Source organism: Ambystoma mexicanum, chromosome 6q (genome assembly GCF_040938575.1).
Source record: "Ambystoma mexicanum isolate Mex_15411 chromosome 6q, UKY_AmexF1_1, whole genome shotgun sequence".
Taxonomy (NCBI): domain Eukaryota; kingdom Metazoa; phylum Chordata; class Amphibia; order Caudata; family Ambystomatidae; genus Ambystoma; species Ambystoma mexicanum.
The window spans coordinates 1191124673-1191148389 of NC_090937.1; positions in this window are offsets into that span (position 1 = coordinate 1191124673).

The following is a 23717-nucleotide window of genomic DNA, read 5'->3' on the forward strand; positions in this document are numbered from 1 at the left end:
ATTGCTGTGTGTTTCCACAAGCCTGTGGTGCTTATAAACATTGTGGTACTGGTGCTGGCATCTGTGGTAACTGTTTGCATTTGTGGTGCTTGTACTTGTGCTTGTGGCATCTGCTGGTGTGTGCCCTGCATTTGTCATTGCTGTTGTTGGTACTGTGTATTTGGTCCTGTGTATAATAATCATCCTGGGCCCCTTGATAGGGCTGCTGGCCCTGTGCTTCCCAATTCTGCTACATCCCCCTGCTCCTACACACTCTTGAAATGTGTTCTAATTGCCCACAAAGCCAACACTGTGGTGGCTTCCGCCCCTTGACCTTGGAACCCCCCTGAAAAGTCCCCTGGGCCCTGCTGCATCTGCTGCCCATATGCTCAAAACCCTCCAGTTTGCAAACAGTGAGCCATCGTGCACCGTGTTTTTTGTTATCACTCCAGGGAACCCCGCCCTTTTCCATACGTCATCAGTAGCATCCCCGAGGATATGTCTCCCACTGCTAGTCTTTTTCCTGCTGTCATCCTTTCCATCTCATACTTCCATTTCCCAGCCCCTGCACTTAATAAGAGTAGTCTGCAATTCACATTCTCCTTGTCTGCATGTTTCCATGGTGCATACTGAGGTGATACCCCTCCTCTCTCCAGTAAGGGCATCTGTGTGAACCCCTCTGATTTTCCTGTCCCTTTTCTTGCTCTCAATGCCGGCACATACATCCATCGGTTCTAATGTGGGTACCCGGATACTGTCGTTGTACCTCCTTGTTAACCTTCCCCTAGAGCAAGTTGCTCCCCTAGAGCAAGTAGGGAGCTGTTGCTCCCTTCCTTCATCCTGGGAGGTCTCTAAGCATATCCATGTATGTATTGACATCCTGTAGGGTGTGTAATCCGCTCTCCAACCGTGCCTACTCATTTGAGCTGCCTCCTACTTCTTCTGTATGAATCCTAAATTCCCATGACACCCGCTTGTCTGTTTCCATCCCCATTGACTGGGGATGGAAACTGATGCTGCCCCCGCCCCCTCATCCCCACTGCTCCTGTCTTCATTGTTAGACCATGAACCCATGTTACTGCAGAAATCCAATTTAAACAATGAAGCGCTTGCTGCACTCTTCGCTTTATTAAATTAAAGAAGACTAGTAATTCATATAAGCATAGACATTTATATATACATTTGGTGTTAGGCAGAACTAGTTTTTAATGTTGTAGGACAGTGTCAGCCAACACGTGTTTTGACTAACAGTCGTTATCAAGGCTGACATATTAAAGCAAAATGGTAATACAGTGTGTCATAGTATGTTCCACATTTGATGCACACATCAACGAAAATTATTGAAACAAAATTGTGTGTAAACATATTTAACATAAATGGTTCTCATACCAAAATTGCAGAGTGGTATGCAGGAGTGTGGAGGAAGAACCAGGAGAGGACAAACAAGAAATTGTTGAAATAAATTATAGACATGTATTGTTTTGGTTATTTTCATATAACTGCAGCATTTGGCATGTGCGGATAGAGAGCCAAAGCGACACCACACCTAAATAGACCATGCTTGGTGTGATGGCTGACCATTGTAAAGTATAAAGCCACAATTGGGAATGTGTCACCGTGCTCGTAACGTTTAAGAGAATGGATTAAATCATTAATTGGCGGAATCACACCACCCTAGAGCTAGAGGAACCAGTGATAGTTAATGGTGAAAATTGGAAATGCTGAGTGTTTGTGCTCAGTGCTAAATTATAAAATGCCTTTTTAGCACAAGATAGACCATATTTCACCTGTCTTCTTTTGGATAAATACACAATTAGCAAAGCGTGGTTAGCTCGAATAATTCATGGTAGTGGCAAAGCTGGAGTCAAAGTCTCATGTTGCCAGTATCTAATAGTAATTCAAAAAGGCAGAGGAACCTAATCCATAAAATTGCTAGATTTAATATATAATGGCTCTTGGCAAAGGACTTCCACGTGTCAAAATCCAAAATTCGAACAGAGTAAACTCACCAATCATGGCATATGTGTACTGCCTCCACATGGCTATGCTCTAGGCCATCAAAATGAATATTACTAATGTAGTGTGGCAAATGGTGCAGAATCCCCGTTAGGCAGATTGTAGAGGCAGAAATCCTGACAAGTAAAAGAAACTTTGCATCAATTAGCTTCCTAGAGTCTAGTGATCAAAAATTGCATCCGCCTTATTTTTTATTATTTTTTTTTTATTTTATTGGTTTAAATTCAAACCTTTAAAATATTACACAAAGCAAAACAATCAACCCAAATACAAAACCCCAAACACCTCCTCCCTCCCATCCTCCATTGTCATAAAGATCCATCCTATTCAGCATACATGAGTCAACATGGATTTGTTTGGGGTTAATCGCTCTGCTGCTGGACACACATGTTTAACCTCTCTTCGATTGAGGCCAAAAAGGATGTTAATGGCATGGTTAGTTTCATGTCAGTGCCGTTCCACATTCTCATCCACCATTCTTCTGCACTCACAGTCAGATGCACATCATTCCAGCGGCCCAGACGAATTGAACGGTCATCTTTTAGCTCTGGGCAAAACAACGCAAGATTTTTAAGTGATTCCACTTCTTTATCGCAGAACCGGCAAGAGAGATTCAATCCTGCGTTGCAAGCCCAATGGCTGTGCCGCTCTTTGGTTTTAAAGGCATTTAATTGGAACAGCATAAAGAGTCTACGAGATTTCGGACTTGGGAATAAGTGCTGATTTTTTTGTAGCACGTTAAAGCCTCTTGCTTCTGCAGGTGAATTTGTCATTGCTCTAGCAGCGAGACGCTCACTAAATGTGACTTCCCAATCCGCTCGCCAGATCTTTACTTTTTCTGCCGTGGGATTTGAATGAAGCGTATCCAGGCTAATGTTGTATGAAAGTAAGAGATCTTCACAACATTTTATCCATAAGGAGACAATATCAGTTCCACTTAAAGATGCGTTGTGAAGTATTCGAAATTGCAGAATTCTTTCCTGAGCTCTGGATTTCCGATATAAGGCCAATTGGTTCCAGCTAATCTGTGCATGCAATGAAATTAGCGCAAGTTCGTACCTTATACAGGCTGTCAAAATTCCAATTGGTAAGCTTAGGGCTTTAGACCAGAACATGTGCTCGAGTGATGCCCAATGATTTGAACTTTTTGTTCATTGAAATTTCTCACGGGTCGCATGGAGAATCTTCAGAATTTTCTGTGTAACAATAGGCCCTGACATGCTAACTGGCCACATTTCCTCTTTGATTCACGTGTCCACGGGTCATCACAGATGCTCGAGTTTAGTATCATGCCCAAGTACTTTACGCTTTTTGATAAACGTAGTTTGTCTTGCCCAAGTTTCCACACAAACTTTGACTCCATTGATCTCTGCGTTACACTTAAGTTATGAAACACCAGTATGTGGCTCTTTACTGCGTTGATTTTCAAGTTGTTTGAGTTCACATACATTTGGACGGCCTCAAGTTTACGTTGTAAACCGATCGGGGTTAAATCCAGTAAATCCAGAATGACAAGGTCGTCAGCATACAGCATCCAATTTATTGGTGATGAGTGGAGCTTAGGTGGAAAACCCCTCACTGCAGATATCGCATCACCGATGTCTGAGATGAAAAGACTAAAAATTGCAGCTGCCAACGGGCAACCTTGTTTGACCCCCGTATGCATCTTGATCTCTGCAGATAGAGAACCTGACCGGTCTAGACGGATAGCAATGGATGTATCTGTGTGGAGTTCTTTGATAGCCTCTAATAAACCAGCAGGGCAACCCCATAACCCTAGCTTTTGCCAGAGTAACTCTCGGTCGATCATATCGAAGGCGCAAGAAAAATCCACAAAGGCAAGATAGACTTTGGTATTTGTATGCAGTGCTTCCATTTTCAATAAGTTTAGGACAAGCAAGTTCAGAGAGCACCCAACATTTTTCACAAAACCTGCCTGTCTTTCATCAACTCTATTGGCTGATTGGGCTCAGTTGATCAGTTTTTTTTGGAACAAAGAGGCGTAAATCTTGCCTAAGACATCCAGCAATGCCTCTGGCCGATACTTTTTAGGTGACATTGTGTTGCCTTTCTTGAAAATTGGGACAATTATCCCCGTTTTGCATGAGCTTGGCGACTGATGATACATATTTATTCTCGCAAATAAGTCAAAGCATAAATCAGTCCAGAGTTCAGGAAACTGTTTAATCATAAAGTTCGACAACCTGTCAGGACCAGGAGCCCTAGAGTTTTTGGCTTTCATGATAACCTCACAAATATCTTCTCTCGGGATTTGTAAATCCCATGGTGTAGGATCAAGCACTATTGGTGGATTTAACTCAAAGTGTTTATTATATAGTGTTGTAAAGTGCTTCATCCACTCGAGCTCTGTGACCAAGCACACTTGCAAAGCTTCCTGTGGTGATCCATGTGATTAATGATTCGCCAAAACTCTCCACTGTTCTTAGTTATTAGGGTCATCAGCATGGCCTCTGCGTCTTGCTGATGTAGTAAGAATTTGTAGCCTTTTAGCCAGTTTTTGTAGGATTGTTTTGTAACTCTAGTTTTCAACGCTATTTCACACTTTGACCCTTGCTTGTTTCTACGAATTTCGGCTTGCATCAATCTTTTGCACTGCATCACCATTAAGTTGAAACAATGCTTGTTGTGAAATGACAGATGTTTTAGTCCGATGTTTTTTACTTTGAATTGGGACAGTAACGAGGCATATTCGACCTCCTCCCAATTGATCTTAAATTGGTTACATAGATTCGACACCTCGTGTTCATCCAGCCTCACTCTTAATCGGTTAGATTCAACCCGGACCTTTGTTCCCCATTGCTGAGGTTGCTCTGCTGCCGAGTTTTGAAATTTCAACTCCAACAATTTGTGATCACTGTTTTCCATTGCACAAACTTTCAAAGAATTTATCCTGACATGCATTGCGTCCGATTTGAAGATATAATCAATAGTTGACGATTGGCCATCCCGATGCCATGTGGACTTTGCCGGGATATCCCCTTGCGTACAATCATTTAGGATTGTTAAACCTATTACATTCAGTTCTTCTGACCAATCTTTGGCCAGTTGTGATTTAGCCGGATTCTGTGGCTTGAAGAAATTGATATTTAGATCACCACATACTATCATTACAACCCCTCTATTTGCTTCGAGCATGTTATCAATGATTGTTGTTACTTGATCAAGAAACGGGTACAAGCCTGTCCATCGATGATTCCAATACAGGTTTATTATCTGAATTATGTCCAGCTCCTTTCCCAAGAGATTAATTTTGCCTATCTCAGAGACTTGAATGTATGGCGTGTGGTTCTTAGAGTTTAATAACCGATAGCCTGAAGACCGCTTAATCATTGTTAGGAGGCCAGCTGTAGGCCGCCCCTTTTCAGCCTTGATAGCAGGATTCAGTGCACATTCGAACTCTGAGATAACTGGTATTTCTGACAACCATGTTTCTTGAAGACAAACTAGTTGCAGATTGAGAAGCTAGTCATTATTCAACAAATGCATAAAGCCACGCGTGTTCCATGAAGCAAATGAGCAGGACTGTGCTGTCTTGGCCTTCTGGCATTAACTTGAGGTTTTGTCGTTCAGAGCAGTAGCCAGCCAATTCCAGTCTTGGGTGTTTTCTTTACCCAATGGGCTACTTGCTAAATTAGTGGCACTCTTATTAGTTGGTATAACACTATTTATAGTAATTTGGATTTTCTCCATTAGATTGGTTCTGGGCACCACTTCTTGCCCGACGAACATCACTCTGTGTGCTACTAATTCAACTTAGCCTGTTTTGGGAGCCGACTCCCTCCTGCACAACTGACTTTTCGGGATCTGATTCGTCAGTGCAGATTTATGTGACTGCTTGCTGGAACTTAGGTTGGCCTCTTGGGTGACCAAGGTAGCACCTGTTACCGCGACCAACTCCGGTTTTTTGCATTTTGGATAATCCATTATTTTATAGGTATCAAACCCCAAGGACAAAAGATCTTCCCCTGCTTCTAAAATTGCATTTGCAATTATGCTGGAGTCAACGTGCAATATCACCTTGTCATTGCATGTTTCATCTGGGAATTCCACGATTTTTAAATCTTTAGAACCCAATGATCGTAGGCGAGGTACATGATGGAGCAGTCTTAATACGTTTGCACGGTTCAAAATCCATTTGTCACCAGACTCCAACCTCTCCAACATCAATTTGATCTTCAAGGTAAAGTCTGAGGGGCAAGCTGTTACATGCCCTTTACTGCTCTTCTGTCTGTTCTCTCGCCCCCTCCCGGATGATGATACTCGGCTTTCCGGGAGTTAGAAGCAACATCAGTTGTCGAATCAACCCTAGGTTCAAAGCGTTCTCCTTCGAAATTTGAACCGTTCGTAGGAAGCTGACTCATGCTCCCGCGCTCCGGGTGCTTTGATTAAAAAATAAGTCTTAGACGTTCCCTTTTTTCTTGTAAGGTAGAAAACACAGGACTCATCGGTGTCAATTCTCCATTGACGGCCGCTACTTCAATCGGAATTATAGAGCAGGTCCTGCCCCCTTTCTCAGATGCAGTGATCTTTAATTTGTCTAAAGGTTCCACGGCCCAGCCATTTTAGGATTCAATGGCCTGCTTCAGCATTCTTAGGGCAGCTGATTTCCCTCTGTCTAGTAGGTAAAGTTACATCTTTTATGATGACTGAAGCATCAAGAGGTTGGTTCCCTGGTGCACCATCTTCCTCAGCAAAATCCTTGTAAACTGATAATTCCAACAGCTCATCTTGATTAGCCTTTTTTAGCTTCACTTAGACGACCACTAGCTGCATTCAAATTAATTGCCCTAGATTCTGCTGGAATCTTTATGCTCTCCTTAGTTGTTTCACTTAATTTCAATCGTGTAGTGATCGCTTTATCCACAAATTGTAGCATGTTAATATTGCAAAGAAATTTCCGGGCACCTCTTTGGTGGATCTTTTTACGTCCTGGCATGTTTTTTTGCTTTTTGCTTTGCGGTGCATTACACTTTTTGATTTCCACACTTCTTTGTTGTTCTACAACCGGACCTCCAAAGATTGGAAACAGATTTGCTGACTTTGCGATGACCCCAGCTACTACTTCAGGACCAGACGTTTGGTCTACAGCTGGTAATTGAGGAGTTGAATCAGACACACTTTGGCTGTCCAACAGAGCCAGATTAGCTGAGCTTCTGGCTTGTAAAAATCCCGTATGAAAAGAGGTGTCCAGTGTATTGTCCTGGCCCACACTTTCACAACATGAGACACTAGTAGTTGTACAACTCTCAACATCAGTTGCCACCTGGAGAGTGGGACCCTTAATTTCCAAGTCGGCGATGGTTTGGGCAATATTGTTTTCAAGGTGCCCAGGCTGTCTTTGTGAGGATACGATCTCGGTTGCCGTGACACTATTAAGCGGATGAGGCAATGTGGTCGGAAGCTCTTTCATTGGCATATGAGACCCGGTGCAAACTCCAAGTGGCTCTCTGCCTCTTGATTCAGTGTGGAATTTACGAAACAGAGACAGAGCTTCCTTTGCTACCTCTGCAAGCAGCTTTTTGTCAATCATGTCATTGCGTTTGTCATCATTAACTGATGCGAGACCTGCCAATAAATTCTGATTTACATCTTCTTGTTTGGATCTGTGACCGCTATGCATTGCCTCTAGATGTAAGAGTTTTGAATTTGTTAGGGCCAGTAACGTTGTGATGTCTTTCACATTTTCATTTAGTGTTTCATAGAGTTGAGTAAAAGGTACCAGAGAGATTGCCATAGCAGAGGTCACAGCTATTAATAAGTCATTTGAAGGCACATGTACACAAGGGGCCAGCGAGTCACCTCTAACTTACCGTGTCGCACCACGTGCAGCATTACTTAAGGCAGACTGTTCTCTTCTAACTTTCGGGAAGTCTCGCTCTACCAACGATTAGTCCCTGGATGTGGAATCATCCAGAGAATCATCACTGTTTGCATTTTGCAGCAGTTGAGATGGTTGGCACGAGTTTGAACAGAGGGTTACCTTGTTATAAGATGACTGTCTTTTCTGAGAATCAGCCACCTTTCCACATGATGACTGGGAAGAATCATCAGAGGACACAGCCTCTAAGGTCCTTGCTCTTTTATAGTTGCCAGACCCTCAAATGTCCCGATTGACGTTAGTTACATTATTGCACTGCCTTTTCTGAGGGATTTTTGGCATCACGTTGAGTACGGGAGTACACACAGACGTCTGTTTGCAAACACGTGTTTTGTTTAATTCAATTAGGTTTTGTAGTACCGTTGAAACCACCTCTAAGGAGTTTCTTCGGCCTGTGTTGGGAGCAATAATCGCTTCTTCCTCCAGCCCATGTTCACCTTGCAGACTTGCTGCCTCACTAAGCATTATAGTGTCTAAGTTAGGGGCTGTCGGAATTGCGGCTATACAAACTCCTTCCGGTGAAATCACTGTGTGTCCATCATCATGCTGTTGTAATTCAGACAGGTTTATTATATCACTTGTGTTTGAATTCAAAGCCGGAGAGACCTTCTTGCTCACCTCGCTCTCCTCCGCACCCGCTCCGACCGTCCCAGCCGCCTCCACATGGACTCCTGAGCTCACGGCTGCGGAGGACCCCACGAACGCGGCTGGGCTTCTCAGTCGGCTGGCCTGGTGCACCTCCTCCAAGTCCAGCTGAAGTTGCCACGCGAAGGTTTCCTCGTCGGAGCTCACGGTGACCACGTCACTGCCACGCTCATCAGCGTCATCAGGCACGACCACAGCCACGGTCGCATCAGCCACCGCCACGACGGAGTCCGCAAACATCAATGCCGGAACCCCCACGGATCCCCACCACCCCCCCGGACCGCTGCAACCCTGGCAAACCAGCCCCAGCCTCCGCCGGCCACAATGGTACGATTGAGCTCACAAGATATAGTTTCTCCATTTTCTCCATCTTCCGTGTACGTTGGTGTATAGGGTGAATGGGGTATTGTAGCAGACTTTACGATTGCGTGTAACTTCACTTGTGGGGTTGTCAACAATGTGGAGGCAATTGTTGAAATAGCTTCAAAAACATCTTCTGCCACAAGAGTATCTGGTTCCTAAATTATGTCTGCAATGGAAGCACAAGAAAAGTACTGGCTCACCTGTTGTTGCCGTGCCCGCTTAACTGGATATTCGTCTTGTAGGGCCATACATTTTAGTTGAGCTCTAGTCCTTGAAGTTGGAATGGCAGACTCCATCCTTCTATTGGTCTTTGGGAGAACACCCCACAACCCACGCCACTCGCCACAGCCAAACAGATACTCCTCGTACTTGCTCCTCAGGGCTTACGCCACAAGGGCATGGGAGGCGGCCTTAAATGGGCTGACCCACTGTTAGAATTAAAGGCACACACACCTCCTGGCACCTCCATGTGCCATGAACTGAAGACAGGGAAGGAACTCAGAGAGTGGAGTATATTTGGAGGAAAGAAAAAGTCCAGCACTCGCCACAGCCAAACAGATACTCCTCGCCCTTGCTCCTCAGGGCTTACGCCACAAGGGCATGGGAGGCAGCCCTAAATGGGCTGACCCACTGTTAGAATTAAAGGCACATGCACCTCCAGGCACCTCCAAGTGCCACGAACTGGAGGCCGGGAAGAAACTCAGAGAGTGGAGTATATTTGGAGGAAGAAAAAGTCCAGCACTTGCCACAGCCAAATAGATACTCCTCGCCCTTGCATTTGCCTTATGCACATGCTCACCTGCTTTAGAGGGCTCGATCCCTAGTCAATACTCTTTGGTGTTGTTCGAGTCGCAGGCGCTGCTCGCCTACAAATAAAGCCTAACAGCATTGTACATGCACCTCACTCATTGGTAACCCGTTAATGGAAGCTGTGCATGCTCATAGCCCCAGCCGCTTGTCTCATACGCATGTTCAGCCATTCGGTACACTGCCGCTTGGAGCATGAGTGATTGAAAGCATGCAAGATGCTAAACTAATGCGTGTGTATAATTGCCTACATGTTGTCTGGCATAGAAAAAATGAAGAATTAGTCTAGATTTAAAAAGCAATTGTAGTTATGAGTGTTTGGACATGAATTGATTGATGTCTATGTTTTAAAGCAGTATGGCGTCACAAGTTCGCCACCCGCACCCCCAATGCTGAATATATTTAGAGCGATTCTATTCTTATACATTGTTGTGACACTATGTTCAGGAATCATATTTGAAATTACAGAATAGCCATTTGAAAAAGATTGCAAACTCCAAAGTAGACTGCTGATGGAAACTTGTCGCACAATCTTTACCTGGCTATGCAACTTTCAAGCAACTCTAACCATACCATAGCAGATCATTGTAAGGCATTGTAAGCTTGATGCTTAACCAGATCCATCACGGTTATAAAAATACATGCATAATTGCGAATTCAAGACTTAGCTTCAAATATAACATTGTTCCAAAGACTTAGCTTAGAATTGCAACTTTCAAACAACATAAACCACAAGTTAGCAAATCTTTATAAAGCTTAACGAACATCATGATTGACAAAATCAATCACAAGAATACATGCATCTCATTATCAGTGTTGAGCTCATCCTGTGTACAACAGAGGAGGCATATACATTTAGCCACCAGTTGTCTCAATTTTAGAACTGAATCACCACCTCTCTTCCCCTTCTTGATTTTCATCAAACCTATGAAGCGAATGTCTTCCTTGTTACTGGTTTGATGGTTAGTTTGCCAATGAATGGCAAGTGGAAGTTTCGGGTCCTGACTCCCCAGACCTGCCAAATGCTCCCGTATTCTAATGCGCAATTGCCTAAGAGTGGATCCTATATAGGTTTTGGCACAAACACATCTAAATGCATATACAACATGTGTGGTGTGACAATTGATAAAATCACAAATCAGAATTTCATGTCCATTGACATCTGTATACTTAGTGCTGTTAGTGTGTGCAAGCCTGCACATAGAACAATTACCACATTTATGAAAACCTCTGGTCGGGGTCAACCATGTGGTCTTGTTCCTTGGTGAATTGGCACTTAGCTGTAGGAAAGAAGGACTGACCTTGTCTCGTATTGTTTCTGCTCTAGTATACACAACTTTAGGTTCATCTGCCAGAAAGGGCCAGATATCGTTATGCAATAGAAGAATGTTCCAATGTCTATGTAATAACTTGTACAAACAATTTGAGTCCCTTGAGAACTTGGTGATGATATTGACAGTATTATGCAATTTAGATTCAGACCTCAACGGTTGCAAAGTAATGGATCTGTTCATTGTGCGGTATCTACTGAGACTACTCTTAATAATCTCCTTAGAGTAGCCCCTTTGACTGAACCTCTCTGACAGGAGCTCACATTCTTTCTCAAAGTCCTCATCTCTGTTAGAATTTCTGTGGGACCTGTAGAAATCTCCCCTTGGAATATTTTTTATGGTGAATGCCCGATGGCAACTGGTAGAGTGAAGAGTCGAGTTTGCCTCGGTCGGTTTGCGAAAAGTTTTAGGATTGATTTGACATCCTCTATAAAGATTCTGAGATCGAGAAAATCAATATATCCAGTTTTACATTGCCCTGTGAACTTGATTCCAAATGAGTTGACATTGATATAATCAAGGAACTGGGCAAAATCTGCTTTTGATCATGCCCAGTTCATGAACACATTGTCTATACATCACCTCCAGAGGACAATGTTGGACTTGTACTTGATATTATTCAGTATGTGACTTTCTTCCATTTGGGCCATAAAAAGATTATAGGGGGCATATTTGGCTCCCATGGCCACGCCCTTGTCCTGGGCATAGTACTGGTAATTAAAGAGAAACACATTGTTATTGAGTGTAAATTTGAGGAACATTTTAAGCATAGTAATATGAGTACGATGAGAAGCTGATTCATTTCGATATGTGTAATCCAGAGTGGCAACTGCTAAGGTGTGATCTATGCTAATATATAATGCACACACATATAAAGTTGCCAACAGGTAATGTTGTTTCCATTGGATTTGGGAACATATTTGCAGCACATGTGTTGTGTCCATGATATACAAGGGTATCTGAGTGACACACTGTTTCAGTACATTGTCTAGGTGTTTGGATATGCCTTCAGTGGGCCATCCTATCCCACTCATGATGGGTCTACCATCTGGCAAATTATCAAAGGTTTTATGAATCTTTTGCAAAAAATATAAAGTAGGCATATAACTATAAGTATGGCCTAGGGGTCGTTGTAGCAGAGAGTGCGCTAGTAAGTACCGCCACAAGAGTGTAGTTGTTGATATTATATATATAATCAGAAATGCAGCGTTGTGAACTCTTCTGTTATAGTTGTCTCATTTCAAGGAAGTAGACCTCTTTTGGTATAGCGGTCTTGTTGTTAATGCACCTGGGGTAGTCTTTCGTTCTTTCCCAGTTCTGCCATTTCGCGTCTCATTCGCGGTAGATGGTTTTCTCGCGGCATTCAGCTGTTAGTTTTTACTAGGTGCATTAACAACAAGTCCACTATACCACAAGAGGTCTACTTCCTTGAAATGAGATAACTATAACAGATGTCAGATCAAGTATCAACATAGGTGCCCTGATCTAATTAACTGGAAGTGCTAAAATTCTTGAAACCTAATGTGTCACTCCATTGCACACACAACAGATGGACAGAACATGTCGAAACTCCTTTTTTTCTGAGGGGCATGCAGATTGGGTCTAAGAAAGAAAACAATGGGTCCTGAAGAAGATGATATACGAAAGACAATCATTGAAACCGGTCGACCAGAAATATAGATGTCAGCTGACTAAGAGTGACACAAGTGGACTTGTGTAGTTTGGAAATTTTGAATTGATGTTTTAGACATTGTAATTTGTTTTATGTATGAATCACGCGCTCTCGCACAATCCATCTGTGTATGTACTCCAAAGAAAGAGCTTAATAGAGGGTGCATTTCCACTTGTTGAGAGTGTGATTTTGATATTTATATTCTTAAAATGTTTTAGACATTACACTTGGGCCAACCAGACACACCTCACGGAGGGCAAATACATTGTCTGAAATCCTGACATCCAGTCCCACGTGAACTGTCTGTTTGACTTAAGTGTGCAGACGGGAAACGTGTTTTCCCATAACTGCAATTTTTTTACTTGTTTGGGCCAGAATAAAAATTGGGTTGAATGCAATCTCTGTGAAAAATTACATTTTGAAAATCCTCTCATTGCATGTAGGAACAAGGTACCCCCCGCTCTTAGTCGGTGCACCAGCGCTTTCTAGGGCGAGGAGCATCATGAAGGGCTAGGATAGTGTGTCCGCTTCAGGGAGAGTGTTAGGGCTGCATTGATGGCGCAATAAAGAAATTAGCTCAAGTGAAGCTTCTTCTCCTCAAAGTGTGACATGAAGAGATTAGCCAGTGATGGCACAAATTTAGAGCCAATTGCTACACCTTTTTGTTGCGTATAGTAGACTTGATTGAAGAGGCAAGCATTGTTATTGAGAGCAAATCTGAGAAAAGATATAATCATCTGAATATGATTGCTTATGTTTGGAAATGTAGTACTGCATTGCTCTCTTTGGACATATTACTTGACTGTGGCAACACATTCTTATATCTTTTCCAACCACGGGAGGCCCATGAGATGCTCCTACTGTATAATATTTCAAATAGCACAATGTGAGTTTTCTTTTAACTTACTGTTATTTTTTCGCCACAATTATTCCACTACCTTGGATGAATGACAATATCATCAATTGTTGACATCATTCCACGTACAACTGAAACATGGTATGGCTACCTACTTGATATTAATTTTCTAAATGTTTTGTGATATTGATTGAACAAACCAATGTTTATTTTTGTTTTGATGTGGCCCAATATTGCACCCACATATTCAAATTTGTGATGCCTGCATATAAACTGTTACAGCCTTGACAATGACCCAGGGGGTCGAAACACGTATCGGCTGACTTCTTTACCAGTGAAATACATTTCAAGAAGTGTTATAGACAACAGCATCATTGTGGACTTATATTGGAATAACTCAGCCTATTCTTATAGATAAGATTTGCGCATTGAATGTTCCTTTATAAAGTAGGCTTAGTTGGCTCAGTAATGCTGAAATATTTCTTTTCGTCATCAGTCAAAAAGCCCAGACTATGCCATTCATTAATCATTGCCAACATGTTTTTTACTACCTCTTTAGTAGGATTGGCTCGTAAGAGTTTGTAACAGTTGGGAGTGGCCAGATGTTTACTAGCCATCTCAATGTAGTCCAAAGTCTTTCATATCACCACATTGCCCCCTTTATCAGCTTCTTTAATGGTTATTGATTTATCTTCAGCTAACCTATGAAGAGAAGCTCTCTCGTCCTGTTTAAGATTAGCGAACCTGTTGTTTGTCTTAGACTTCTTCTGATCCATGTGCTTATGTATGTCACATATTATTGCTTGATAGACGGTCTCTATGACATTACCCTACCCAAATTGGGAGTGAATCTGGATTTTGGTTTAAGCTCCTGGAGTTTCAGCATTCTTTCTTGTAACCCCAAATCCTTGCAGAGGGATGATTCATCAGGAATGATTTCTGTGCTAAGTGACAACAGAGTAAGTGTGTCATCTATATGTTTCATGGTATGCTGGCTAAGAGGATTCTGAGGTGGTGCAGGGGAATACGTTTTAATGTGTGTAGCAAAGAATCTTTTAAGTTTCAGTTTACGTACAAATTTGAACAAATCTATCTGAAATTCTACAAAGTCTGTGTTGGATGTTGGTGCATAAGAAAGTCGTTTGTTAAGGACCGATATTTCAGTTGGACTTAGGGTCTTGTCCGATAAATTCACAACTAGGTTAGGGGTGATCATCTCCCCTGTTGTTTGAGGGCAGTGGATCGGGTGAGTATTCCCCTTAGTCTTGTGTCCTCATCTGAACTTCTTTCCCCCCTCCTGCTCCTGACATGGTGATTGGTGTTGTGATATTTGTAGATAGGTCTCTTTGAAATCTGACTTGTTTGAATGTCCTTTGGGAGCTCCTTTTGTGCCTCCTTATCTGGTCTAAAAAAACTGTTCCACTCACTGTGAGATTTTTTGTTAGTCCACTAGCTTCCTCTTCCGAGTCAGGGTCAGAACTAGTTGGAGAAACATTGGGAGTGTTCCCACAGGATCGAGATGTTACATCATCATACTTGGTCTGGAACATGTACACCCTATCTTGACAATAGTCTTTGTCATCTCTAAAAAACATACGCGATTTTCTCAATTTGATCTCGTCTTGGTAATCACTTAAAATTTCATACATTTTCTCAAAATGTTTCTTTTTGGTGGCTTCTGGATTTTGCATTTTAGAGAGCTCCTCGTTTAATGCATCTATCAAATTGGTTACCCTAATATGCTCCCTTTTAGCATGGAAGACCAAAAGTTCCAACATATTTTTGGAGCTTTGATGTAGATTTGCTTCCCATTAGTCAGCAAGGTCTTTATTTTCCTCATTTTCAAAAATTTGGAAAAATAAGTATCCTTAGACCTCTTGGAATTTTTGAATTCTCTAAGTAATTTGTGAGTGAGGCTATCTCCCAATACTTGTTGATTTCTTTACGGAAAAGCCTTTCTAATCTAACACATTTCTGTCTTAATTATTCTGATATTCCAGGAGTATTCCTAAATGCATTGTTGGTACTTCCTCTTGGGGCAAAAAGGGCTGCCTGTCCTCCTCACAGCGTCAGCTTACTATGCACCTTTTCAGGGTGATGAGAAGGTCTATGTGTCTGTCTTCTAACTCGTGTGTACCACCTTTGCCTTATGAGAATGTTTTCCTGCTCGGCGCAACACTTGTTGCATACTTTTTGCAGTCCTTGTCTGGCTGCCTGGGATCGGCTCTCCGTTCACATCACCGATCACTGTCGTTGGTCTGCTTCAGCTGTATCATGTGTTTGGAGACTGCGAAATTGAACTCTGCAGTTCAGAATTATGAGGATTTATTCCCTTTTTCTACAGCTGGTCTCTTTGTCATCTGGGGATTGGATGTCTTATGTATCTCTTGACCTTGGCTGTGGGTCCTGTCTCACACATCTTGCTCTCTGTCCAGCCTGAATCAGCTCAGCTCATCCTTTGCTCAGTGGTCTGAGGCCTGCTGTAATTTTCCTAAACCTTATAATGCAGTTACTGCGTTGTCCACACTATGCTATATTCTCTATAGGTTAGTCACACTTGGCTCTTTCAGGTCCCATAGGTGCTCTTGCAGTTCTATTGGGTTATTTTGCATTAAGCATCGGCAAGCATTGCTCAGGATCTCTTGGCCTTGCGGTTTCTGCGTTGTGGCATTTGGTTAATGATCAAAATAACAAAAGCAGTGAGTATGTGAGTATGTGTATGTGTATTTATCTGTCCTCTAACTATAGAACTGTAAGCTTGTGTTCCTCATGTATTTGAGGGTGGGTTTGGGTCGAGAAGTGCGAGTGGCAAGTGTGCTTCATGTCTAATGCTGCTATGTTGTGGTGTCTCTAATGACGTCAGCAACATGATTTCTTGATGCTTAGTCCAGGCTGTCCATATAGGTGTCTCTGACCATGGCCTGTGTCTCTTCATTCACACATGAATAGATTTGTACCGCACCACAGCCTAGCGCTGAGGGGATACTTCTCAACATATTTATCGGCCATTGGTGTACTTGGGATTTGTACGAAATAAAATGGATGATTGCAGTTTTTTCTGGCCTTCTGACTTGCCATGATGGGGGCAGGGAGGTGGCAATATCCTGACTCCTTCTCCAAGACACTTGTCTGCACTTAATGATGACAGAGTCTCTCATCTTTTGTGACAGTGACCATCACCCATATATCACCAGATTGACATATACATGGAAACGGGAAGGGGTTCCAATATATTTCTGTAAACTGTAAGTGCTTTCCATTTATACCACCCAGCCTTTGAAGTCAAACCCAGCTCCTATTTTAGAGCAACAATCAGTAGACAATTCGGGGGTTTTAGTGCTTTTTTGCAGGTGATAGCTAGAATGATGTCCCAATCAAGTTGCCTTACCAGATGGCATATTTCTTGGCCAGAAAAAATGGTTGGAATCACTTTTATCCTGCAGAATTGAGTAAGTGGAAGTAGTGAGAAACTAAGTGTTGATTCTCTTCATTTGTGCAGTAAACTAAGTTGCCTGATGCGTTAATCTTGATATTATTAGCCCTTTATCCGGTGTTGCATCCAAATTAAACCCTAAATAGGTTATATATACTACTGGTGCCAATAAAGATTTGCCTATTTTCCAACTGTAACCAAAAGGTTTCCTTGCCCATCTGAAAAACTGAATAGCATTGGTTTCTCAGCATTAATTGCAAACTCGTAAACTGCAGCACAATTGGAAGTTGCATTGAAAATCCGCTGTAAGCCTAATTGGGTATGTTGTCGGCATATGTAAGCCTGAGAATTGTCAAAATATGAATTCTAGGTGACACAAAAGCCAAATCTGTCAATGAATCTTCCAGGTCGGACAAGTAAAGGTTGAAAAGGCAAGGACACAACCGTGTCGGAGTCCTTTATAGGTTTGAAACACTTTTGTTAAACTACCGTCTGTTTAACTATACCTGTAGGGCAGTGTCTTTATGCAGATAGATTAGCATGCGCCCGGTTGCCCCTGGGCCTGGTTTTTTGCGCTTTATAAATAAAATCAAATCAAATCAAATTGCCAATAGGGAATCAGGCAGATGTCACTCCTTCAATTTAGCCTGCAGAAAAGCTTTGTTTACTCTGTTGAAGGCTTGAGAGAAATCCACTGATGCTATATACATAGGCAATGCATCTTTACGCCATGTTTGTTCCTGAAACCAACTCAAAAGAAAAAAAAAATGTAGGACCTAATTCACAGAAGCGTTTTATAATGGCAAAACCGCATTGGAAAACGTTCTGTGAATTAGGCCCTTAATGTCTTTCCCATTCCTTTTCTGAACCCAGTTTTGAATAGTCGCAATCTTCCAAAAGAAATATCCCACAATTCTGATACCCTCAAAAGAATGGACGCACACATTTCACTTTCTGCATCTAAAGGGCTATTGGTGGATAGTTTGCTGGATTCAAACAATTGCCCTTCTTTTAAATGGGAATAATAGTCACCATTTTTACGTTACAGGTGTACATTTGGTAATGACAATAGAAACGCTACACTTACACAAAGGACAGTATCACTTTTAAAGATGTAATTGCTTAAGCCATTTGGGCCATGGACTCTAGAGTTTGAGGATTTTATTTATAAAATACTCGATAACTTGAATATGGAACTTTAGTTTGCAGTTGGATTTATGCTCTTGTAAAACTGTGATGCATTCTGCTTGCCTTTACAGGTTCTGGAAGTGTGTTTCCCATACTTCTTCGGGGACCGGATTGCGGTGAGGATCCTCTTTCCTCTGGGACATCTTATTTATATGACTCCAGAAACTGGATGCATTTTTCAAGTTAATACTATGCAACATATGTTTGCCGTCATTCTGCAGTAAAATATGATGGTAAGCTTTGTGACAATGTGTGCATGTTTGGCATAACTGCCACGCTTTCTGGATGTATTGACGTTCTTATCCGTGCGTCTTATATACCTGTTTTAGTCTCAAGACTCTTTTCTTGGCCTGAATTACCGAGTCAAAATGAATTATATTTTGCATTGGCCTTCTATGATGAGTGTCATTGTTAAAAATAAATCTCATAAAATCATCTGAGATAATACTGACAATGTTCACCTCTATGAATGATCCCAGAAATAAATCTCTCATCCGATTATTAAAACCAACTGAGTCATTGATGCTTTTTGCAATCCTATGTCCTCTCAGGTTGGCTATTGAATTGGATGTATCACTTACAGTTTCAACCTTTATTTTATAATTAAAAACAACAGTTAGGCTGTTGTGATCACTAAACTTTGTATACATAATCTTAAAAAGATTTCACGCATCAAATAATAATGGAGAGAAGTCTAAATAATCAATACAAGTTGACAGGCTACCATTTATCCACGTGTGTTTACACTGGATGTCACTTTTAACATTTCTGTTATTTGAAGGCTCCAGGTTTAAAATAATGTATCCCACTTTTTCCCATACTTATAACAAGGGGATGATTCACAGGATATCGTCACTTCTCCCCAAGGGGTAGCCATTCTCTCTGAGGCTAGAGAGGTGAGGCTGCTATCCAAAAGTCCCCCTATGGGTGGCGAAAAGCGGGTCCCCACAGCGAGGGAATCCCCCTATGGGGATAAGGACTCCTGTTCCATGAAGGAACTCCCTAACCCTCTTGCCCATGCACCACCTATAAAAACCCTAATGTCTGCAGAGAGAGCAACTGAAAACACTACTGTGTACTATTGTAACATTCCCTCTTTTCCGTCCTTGAGAATTGACACCACTGAGATAAAGAAGAACAAGAATGATTGCACAACTTTTTCTAAATGTACCGGGAAGAGGTGGCCACAAGGAGGCTTGGAGAGTGCATCATGGAAACAACCAAACAACTATGAGGTTGTGCTGGGGTGGGCCCAGCTAAAAGAGATAAAACTGAGAAAGGAGTGAATCCCGGGAAGTTCAAACCCGGGAACCTGTCAACTGTGAAGAGAAGCTGGTCCTTGGAAGAAAGGATGTGGAAGTTGAAGCAGCAAAAGAATCTTGTGAGCCGGTAGGAGGGCTCACTCACTCCAGTGTGGGGGAAGTCAAGGTGGTGGTGTAACCTCTGTGAAGTGTGAAGCTGAGACCGCCACCCCCAATCCTTCATAGAGCCATGCAGGTGAACCAGAAGGAAGTGAAGAGCGAACAGCAAACCTCCCGCAAGCCTGAGAAGAACCGGACATGTGTTCCCAAAACAAACAAGGTAATGGGAGCTCTAGGAACCCTGGGTGGGGTCCTGGGAGAACAGAGTGGAAGTTGAATCAGGAGTAATCTCCCTCATTACAATAGTGACACCCACAGAACCAAGAGTCAAGAAAGCCACAGGAGTAATCTCCTTAATCACAGTAGTGATACCCAGAGAATCAAAAGTCAGCAAATCATCTGGGGTAATCTCTCTCATCACAGTAGTGATAACCAGAGAACCAAAAGTCAAGAAAGCCTCTGGAATATTTTCCATCATCACCGTAGTGATAACCAGAGAAGCAAGAGTAATCTCCCTTGTCACAGTAATTACCAAAGAGATACAGAGAGCGGGAATTGCTTCAGGGGTAATCTCCCTTGTCACAGTAATTACCAGGAAACCCAGAGAGTGAAAATTGCTCCGGCAGTGATCTCGCTTGTGAAAGTGATTATAGGAAAGAACAAAGGAAGTAAGGAATATGTCAAGAGTAACTTCCCTCCTCACTTTATCACTGTTGGCAAAGGGAAGAGCCAAGGATATACAAGGAATGCTCTCCTGTGTCAAAGTGAATACCAGAAAGGACTCAGTGATTAAGAGTGCCTTGAGCGGAACCTACCTTGTCACCAGGAGATACAGAACAAACGACTAGAATAGAACTTAGAACAATATTGTGAAAAAGCCAAGAGCCAATGGACAGTAATCTTCTCTGCTTTCGTAACAAACAAAAAGATAAAGAGAGTTCTGATATATATGTGTTTTTCACTGACAACGAGCAGTTGTTGAAAACTCACTCTGCCCAGAGACGTCCCTGGGAGGAATTAAAGGAACCGTTAAGAAGTGTCACCAAAGACAGTTTACCAGGAGAAGGGAGTCATTCTCCTGTCCTTATCTTTTTGTTATCAAGATGGACACCAGTTTGCCAGGAGCAGGGAGTCATTCTCCTGGTCCTTTTCTTTTGTCTTCAAGAGAGAACTCATTTACCAGGGGAAGGGAGATATTCTCCTGGATGTGGCTTGTTCGTGAATCAGAAGTTATTCTAAAAGGATTTGCTGAACATTCCCTTAATACTAATCCATTTTTACTAGGAGACGGGGATTCATTCTCTTTTGTGTTGAGGCCTTTACGCACTAGCAGTAGAGTTAGAGTAATTTTTGGACAGAGGCTGGACACTTTTTTCACTTGAACAACCATGCTGATCATGAGAACTGGAGTTATCTTTATTTTAGGTAGGGGAATCCCTCTAGAGATCGGGAAAGCTAGGCCCTTTTCCTATTGAATAAAGACTTTCTAATTAGAAATACCACTCCTTTGTCCGACTCCTTGCATCACCACGCCACACTGCAGCAGCATCAACCAATGCAGCCCTACAATCTGAGTTAATTTAACTGCCAATATAACATTTCTTCCATCAATATCAATCATGAAATCCTCAAAACATTGAGTTATTGAGACCCAAAACTCATCCAATTTATAGTCCGAGGCATTCCAATACACATTTCCAAGCAGAATAGGATTTGACACCATATCCCCTTTCAAGATAATTTGTACTGCTAGTGAACCATAGATTGTATTCTGGAGAACCTCATACTTAAAAATATTGAAACAAATATCCCGAAGGGTGACCGTCATTCAAGGTTGTCGTTAGCTGTTGAATTACCACATATCCATCAATAATAAATGATGTGTGTAGGCACATACAACGCTATGATCATTAAAAATCTTCCTCAGATCTACATTATATGGAACGCTATTGAAACCCTGTGAGTTCCATGCCAATAATGTCAAGTTATCAATGATCAACCTTTTGTTAAGGGCCGATACCCCTGTCTCTCAATCTTTCAAATCCTCCCAACAAGCTGTGTGCAATGCATGACCAATCATACTGATTTTGGTTGCGTGGTCTGGGGGGATTAACTAGTCCCACAGTACGTGCTAGTGAGGGTCCCCCTTGACATCTAATTTTCAATGATTCCCCATGCCAACCTTTGTCATAGATTTTCAAGCCAGATCAATTGTCTTATTTCTCAGGCCCATACATTCATAATAAGGAGAAATGACTATTTTTGATGAGTTGCTCAGTTGAATTCTGTCAGTTCTTACTATGTTGTTGAAGTATACTAAGTCTATATATATAAAAGTCAAATTTATGACTGCATTTCCTCTCCTTCCCCCAGAAGGTCATGGTATCCCAAGCTCTGGTTTTCTCCTACTTGGACTATTGTAACAGCCTCTTTCTATATCTTCCTGCCTCTACTCTCCGCCCTCTGCAACTAATCCAGAACAGGACTGCGAGACTTGTCCTTGGCCTCAAGCCCTGGGATCGTATCTCTCCAGCTCTGTAATCTCCCCACTGGCTCCTAGTGGATGCGAGGATTACATTCAAAACCCTCTGCATTGTCCACAAGGCTTTCTGGGGCCTGGGTCCAAAATACCTTCAGCTGTCCCTCCGCAAATACCTCCCCTCTCGAGCTCTTCGCTCCTCTACCTCCAACTCCCCCAGGGTCAATTGTTTTTCAAAGAAAGCAGCTGGGGGTAGATCTCTGTCTTCGGCTGGGGCCTCCCTCTGGAACAGCCTCCCTGCCACTCTAAAACTTGAGGAGAACCATCTCCGGTTCCGGAAGCACCTCAAGACCCTCCTCTTTTCTTCTGCCTTCGCTCCCCCTCTCCCCTGCTGATCTGTTCTCTCTTGGCACTGTGCACCTGGCCACCCTCTGTCCTTCGGGCCCAGGTACCTGGTCACCCTTCCACCCTCCGGCACTGCCTCTGGGCCACCCCTTGCACTGGGGTGTGCAACTGTACCCATACAGCCCCCCCTTTGTCTTCCTGCACTTCTCAGACCTACCCTGTCTGCTGCCTTAAACCTAGCACTTGCAAATTGTTGGCTGCATTACCACTGTTTGTTGCCTTTATTATTTATTTATTGTTATTTATCTGTTTCTCCTCTGCTTCGCACTTTCTACTTCTCCCCCCTTTCATGCACTTTTCCCCTCCCCCTTCTCCCATGCACTTGCACGTTCTCAATGTCACTGGGCCTAGTAAGATTGCTGTTTTGTTCTCCCCTGTACCCCTCCCTTGCCTTGTCGCGCTCTGAAACACTTGTGTACGAGAGCGATAGAAATAAAATATCAATCAATCAATATATCTATAGACATTAGGAGACAGAGGCTTAGTGCTTTATGAAATAGTTTCCATACATTAGAACGATTCAATAGGACATCCCTGTCAGGTTGCAAGATGAATTCCAAAAACAGTTTGTGCAGAATATACTTCTATTGTTAATGCCACAACCCTGTCAACATAAACAGTTTTCTTATGCATCTTTTAATAGGAAACATTTGACGATTCAAAAAGTTAGCGGATCAATGGATAATGTCCTCTTCCACGGTTTTGGATTCCACTGAACAGTGTTTGTTCGCTTTCCATCAATGTATTACTTCAATCCGACCTTCTTTGGCACCTGATTTTTATTTATTGCAATGGCAGATGACTCAATACCATTCATTATATGTACCTCAAGGCGTACCATAGAAGATCTATTGTAATAACAGATTGCATTTTTTTAGATAGATGTCTGTTATTCCAAACTTACACACAATTAAATTTCCTCAAGGAGTTGTCTATAGTTTACAATTTTATTTTTATTTCACTTAGTTGTATGGTGTGTAATATTACTTCTGTTTTAATATTGTCATATAAGGAGACAGTAGAGCTCAGCACCATTGTAAGTGCTGAGATAGCTGGTGCAGTCAGATTTACATTGTTCTTTATGTCTTGTAGTGCATTGTGTAGGCCTGGAGGAGATATTGAGCTCACTGATGATAACATATCAACGTCAAGAACTGAGGGGTGTTCGGTCAAAAAGGAGGGCATATCATCCATGTCTACTGGACTCTGGTGTACTCGGCTTACGTTCTTATTTAGGTCTGTCCTGCTTGAGTGGGACATGTTTTTTTGTTTGTTGGAGAGAT